This window comes from Triticum dicoccoides, chromosome 5B (genome assembly GCF_002162155.2).
Source record: "Triticum dicoccoides isolate Atlit2015 ecotype Zavitan chromosome 5B, WEW_v2.0, whole genome shotgun sequence".
NCBI lineage: Eukaryota > Viridiplantae > Streptophyta > Magnoliopsida > Poales > Poaceae > Triticum > Triticum dicoccoides.
Window position 1 is genome coordinate 362,676,038 of NC_041389.1, and position 6,684 is coordinate 362,682,721.

Here is a 6,684-nt window from a genome sequence, read left to right on the forward strand (position 1 = left end):
CCCCACTCTCACTACAAAAAAAGTACACTTCCGTGATGATACGTGTTTGTCATAGTAGGTCGCGTTTTTTGTCATGCATGTACATCCATGACAAATTTATGACAGAATCAAGATAGTCATACATGTGCTGTCGTAGAAGTGTTCGATGACATTACCAAAATTATCATCATGGAAGTGTCCACTTCCATGACGATAAATCGCGCGTCACAGAAGTGCTTTCGTCAAGGGTGACCGACACATGGCATCCACCGTAACGGAACGCCGTTAAGCTATCGGGTCGTGTTTTGGATCCGATAACCCGTTAACAGCCCCGACCAATGGGGACTTTCCACGTGTAAAATCATCATTGGTTAGAGGAAACACGCGTCGGCTCACCGTTGGGACAGATCTCATCCACTCATTGGACAGAAGGCGCCTATGATACATCGACACGTGGCACGACCAATCAAGTTTAAATGGGCCGGCCCAACTAAAGGCCCACAAGATTTGGCGGCCCATAATTGGCCGGCCCAGTTAAAGGCCCATGAGATTTTGCGGACTATAATGGGCTGGCCCAGCTAAAGGCCCACAAGATTTCGCGGGCCATAATAGGCCGGCCCAGGTAAAGGCTCACAAGATTTTTGTGTGCCATAATGGGCCGGCCCGGGTAAAGGCCCACAATATTCTTGCGGATCATAATGGGCTGGCCCAGCTAAAGGCCCACGAGATTTCACCGACATTAATGGGATGGCCCAGCTGTAGGCCCACAAGATTTTGAGGACCCTAGTAGGCCGGCCCATTAACTGGCTGCCATGTTTTGGGCCAAATGCCGGCCCATAATTGATTCGGTCCATTAATGGCCTGCCACGTTCCGGGCCTAGTAATGGCCCATATAAGATCCGGCCCTTTAAAAGCCTCCCACTTTCTGGGCCAAATCATGGCCCAGATCAGGTCCGGCCCTTTAAGAGGCTTTGGGCTCAATTATGGCCCATATCAGATTCGGCCCGTTGACTGGACGCTACGCTTTTGGGCCCACTTGCTAAAGGCCCATTTAGTAATTCGGCCTGATGTTAGTTTCGGCCTGTTAAGGGCCCATTTAACATTTCGGCCCTATATTAATTTCGGCCTGTTAAAAGCCCGTCATATAGTTGGGCCTAACTACGGCCCGGTTTGCATCCGGCCTGCTCGCAGCCGATATCTGATTGGGCCAAACAAGGACCGAGACAACTTTGGCATGTTAAAAGCCCGTGAATTGATTCGCACAATCATGGGCCGGGGTCCATTTCGGGCTGCCGCCGGCCCGTGAGCTATTCAGCATGTTTCAGGCCCAGCCTACTTCTCAGCCTCCTAAAAGCCCATTGAGTTTTCTTGCAAAAAGAGGGTCGGGGGTTACTCGGCCTATTAAAGGCCCAAATCTACTAGTGGGCCAGTTTGACGGGGCCCATGATGCGGATCATACATCGTGATGGCATGACGGCCCGATTATGTACCGTAATTTTACGGTTTGGCTGGTTTACTACGAAGACAAGATATATATATAGTAAAATAACTGCAGCATCGTGAATAAGAAAAAACCTACACTATACAATAAAGAAATTATGGCATATTACATCCACTGGGCATCAAAGTTCGCCACTATGATAATAAAGCACAAGCAGACAGCAGATTACATACACTGGGCATCAAAGATCGCCATCAGTGCAAATAAACATGCCAACAAAATAATATACAAAACCGATAGCACTTCAATAGAGTTCAAGAAAGGTTAGCCCTGCTGGGGAGTTGCAGCGCAAGCAGCTGAGCAAGATGATGAGAGTGCACTTGTTCAACACTTATATCTTCCTCACTCTGAAAGATAAACAAGCAGACAGATGACAGGTTTTGCACATAAAAGTATCAGTGCTGACAATTCATCACATTTCTTACTGACGAATAAAGTGACACAGTTTAAAATTGCATTAACACAATATGGTATTGTTCAGGTCAAGACATGGCAGGAATTGACATTGTGAAGGAGTTGGCAGCTTCACGACACCACTGGATTACAGATCAAGAACTCATAAGTATCAATGGTTAGTGTGCTGTCAATTTATCCCATTTCAGATTGGCAAATAAAGAGGCGGTTTAAATAATAGTAGAATGATATGACATTGTTCATAGTTAAGACATTGCAGGATATGACATTGTGCTGTAGTGGGTAGGTTCACCACACCACTGGATTACGGATGAAGAACAAAAGCATACATGCAGTGCAAAAGAAGATCACTTGCTCTGTATAGTTTAATTTACATGGTATGAAGAAGGAACTTGGTTGTACAACTGAAAACTTAAATTGAGAAGGACAAACTTTTGTTTCTGAACTACATAATAAACTTTAAACATGCAATTTGATGCAAACACCAAAAATAAACAGCTGTTGCAGTCATGCCTAACCAAATATACACAACAAAGTTTGAAGGCTTGAGAAGGACAAACTTACATTACTGGTGAAGACAGGCTCTATAAAGCCCTTGTCCATGCTGATGGGGGGGCAATTCAAGAAGGTTAGCATAGAATGTTCTTCATAAGCATTGCCTTTATTCTACATTTTGTTAAGAGTAAATATAGATGTGATAATATACGAAAAAATGGAGAAGATTTAAGATAAGATGAAGAGTGATGCTACATAACCAAGTAGCTATAAATGTATGTGCAGCGATACAGGCAAAAGGCACAGCCAAGAGCAATGCACAGCTAAACTTCTTCAGTACCAACCTTATGGTATGAGTAAATATAGATCTGATGTGTAGAAAATGGAGGGCAAAGGAAAATAAGCTGTAGAGTGATGGTACATGAACAACTACCTGTCAATATAAGTACACTGATAAAGGACAACATGTACTTACAAGAACAATGCAGAGCTAAAGAAATTCATTGGCATTGGATATATTCTACACTAATGTAACCATTCATACAGATCGGATAATTTGGAGCGAACAATTGATAAGAAAGCTATCATGCATACTGCTGTCACATAATGAACCAGGTATGTATGCAAGTACAGTGATATAGGACAACAGGTACTAACAAGAGCAAAGCAGCGGGCAGTATATTTGCGATATCCTATCGTTCTTTTCAAACCGGAATTCTTCTTCGAGCTGATTTCCTGCAAAAAAGATCCGTAAGGCACATGCGGAAAAGTAGAAGTTCAAATTGTCATGTGATTTCATAGACAGTACCTCATCCTGGGAACGAGACCAGTGCATAACAAGGTTTTTCCATTCAATGTCTTCTAAATTTAGCACAGGAGACTTCACCGGAAATTCGTTTATAGACTTGCCATCAAAGTGAGATTTCGTCAGATACTGCTGCAATGCTTCCTTGAAAAGCACAAGCAAGCTTTGCTCGTCATGACTATCCAGATTGACCCTCACCTAGTTACAACAATGTAATGTAAATCATTGATGTGTTCAATCAGCAGAAAACGGGAAAATAATAACCATGAATAATAGCACTTACACGTAAGTTGGACATGAAGATGTGAAAATGGTGTTTGTCTTCACTATAATCTTCCCATGATGGGAATATATGCACGTAGTCCCTAACAACATTGAAAGCATTATCTTTTAAACTGGGAATAAATGGAATGGGGTTCCAATCTGCAGGAATTGGCCGTCTCTGCAGTTGGGATAGGTCTTCGGCCGGTGGACTTGCTGTACTTTTTGCTGGAGTGGGATTTTTCTGTGGTACGGCTGGTGCTATGGCAAATGAAATCGGTATACCTTTTGCTGGAGTGCAGGTCCTGTGTGGTGGGGCTAGTGGTGTGGCCAGTGAAGTACGGGTACAGTATGCTGGAGTCGGTCCTATGTTTTGTGTCACTGGTTGTACAACCAATATAAGTGGGGCGCTGTCTGATTTCTCCGGCACCACCACGTTTTTCAAGGACTTTGCTGGTGCTCTTTTAGGTTCGGCAATCACCCTCTTCCTTTTTCATGTCTCATGCACAAGAACAACATTTGAGTGGAAAAACATGGTATGACGATAGATGGAATATGTATTGATAATGGATGGGCATAGCATCTCGAGTTATATGATGAGTAAACTAAGTAGATGGTGGTGCAACAAAGTAGAAGAAATGCAAGACAACATATGCAAGATACGCGCAATCAATAAAACCTTGCCAAATTAGAACAGGCACCTTGATGGGTGACCAGGACATGCCATCTGCCTTTGAATCCTCGAGGTTAGAATAGTCATTAGAATGATATTCTGAACAATAATCAACAGGTGGGGAGCGTACGAGTTTCATTGCTTCCAAAATGGCACTCAATGCCTTGGTGCCAATTTTGTAAGTCTTTGCAGTGTTCCACAATATTCTTCTGATGCGCGGATTCTGATATTCATTGTAATTGCGTATAATATCTGAGAACCATGAAAACATAAATAGTTGTGAGATTATCTTTGTAATGCAGATGATATTCTAATATAGGGGCGTCCCTGTAAACACTTATGTGCTATCACTGGATTCTGATGAGAGAGCTCATGTGTGTTGTAATATCGTGCGTGCGTTTATATAATCTGGCACAAGTACACAAAAAATAGGCTCCAGAAGTAAGGATAGCTGGCAGATGATAGGTTCATAATATATTGTATAGATAGTTTATTGCCAAACCATGATAACAAGAGCACACAACAACTAGACAGATCATAGTGTACATAACAGGGGTACACCATAACCATGATATATAAATCGGGAAAGTGGAACTGGCTTGAAAATACGGTGTTGTATTGCCGCTAGTAATTGAAAGCCTATCGATCGCGTACAGGCCAGCACTATCGAACATGGTAAAGAAGAGTAAGCAGATTTTGGATAATAAAATGTTGGTTGCGCAGTGCCCACACATGATGAACCAGAGCACATTAAGAATGCAACTCCCAGCTGTCTCTCGACCATTTCAGGCGGTTGGATGAAGATCCTACGTCTCCTAACCCTTCTTCTTCCTCGTCTATGATTCTTCCCATACAGAACACCGCACGGGCCGCCCACCGGACCACCGTCCCCCACTGCCTGTGTTCCTCCGCCACCCCACCCCCCACCCGCATCGAGTTTTCTTCGTTCGGCAAGGCCCCACAACCACCCGAGCCCCTTGGATCGCACCGGCGAACTTCGGCGAGCTCTGAAAAATCGATTGACCCAATTTTGAAATTTAGTCTACTGTGATTTAACTAGTGTGGAATATAAAAGGGGAAACCATAAGCATTGGGAGTATAGTGTTGAGCGTGCCATGGCGGATCTGAAGGTGCAAACCGGACAAAGGCAACTTCGCAACCAAGACAAGAAATTAGAGTAAAGCAGTGGCGATCTATTTTCTTGCTGCGATAAATAAGTTGAGAAGATACGAAAGAGTACCGCCGCTGGTGTGGCGCCGTGTACGTATCTGGTGAGAATTTGACGGTGCTGCGGTAGCGATGGCTGTCGGCAGCGTGGAAGCAGATCTAGGAGGGTAGACGGTGGCGGCGGGGCGCGGTGGACGAGACGGTTGTAGGTGCGGCGCCGGCAAGGTGGACGACGGCGGGGATGAAGCGAGAGGACGGGATGCAAGGATCCCGGTCCGAAGGCGTGGATGAGAGAGGTCGGTCTCTTGTAATGGGCGGCGGCGTCGGGGTATCAGCTCCGGCATGGTGGAGGAGGACGGCGGCGGATGGGGTGGCGGACGGTGGCGTACGGAGGAGGGTGGGGTGGAGAGGGTGTTTTGGCGCCCACGGAGTACGACTGGGGAAAAGGGAGGTATAGAGGAAGGGGGGAACCATGTACAGGGCGCGCTTGTCTCAAATGCGAGGAAATTTACAAACTTAGCCCCTGTTTCAAATTTCTACTACATCACAACAACATTAGTCGGTTGGGGATATGACGGTAATCTCGCATACACCGAATATTTGCCGACGAGAGTTTGTTTTTGGCGCCCACCGTGTATGAATATGAATCGGGGAGGGAGTCGATTTCGGCCGAAGGCACACTGTGTTTTGGCGCCCACCGTGTATGAATCCGGGTGAGAGGCGGTTACGTCACGTTTGGGTGAAATTACAAACCTACCCCTATCGAAACCTATAGAAATCCAGCAGATAGGCTTTGCGCGGCAGGGATAGGCAGTAGTGATTTCCATCTCACAGATTTTGGTTTCGGGCGGTTACTGCGACTTTCCCCGCTTCGTTCAAATTTTGCACAGTGCACGTTTACCGTGCCAACTCAATTCGAATCCCGTTTGTATTCTACTATTTTTTTCCGGGCGGGATCCATTTTCAATTGGAATTACATTCTATATACATCATTTTTTTACATATATACTTTCAAAAGCACAACACCATTTATACATAAATATGGTTTACAAATGGCATGATCTCAAATTCATAAGGTTGTATCCATCAATTTGGATTTTCAAATATTTGAAACCACTTTATGTTGAATCCAATGTATGCATTCCTTGCTAACTGTCTCCAATTAATGTGTGTTTCATGCGGGTTTTTTTAACTTCTCAAACATGTATAATGTGTTTCACACACGCAACATATAGTGTAATCCCGTTTAGACACTAATTGCATATAAACCATGCATTGTTTGTAATTGAAGAATCTATGGATCACCAATATTGATAAACTATATAACATTACACGTGTGCCCAAATTCAAATGAATATGCATGTTTGGTACACCAATTTGCGTTATGAT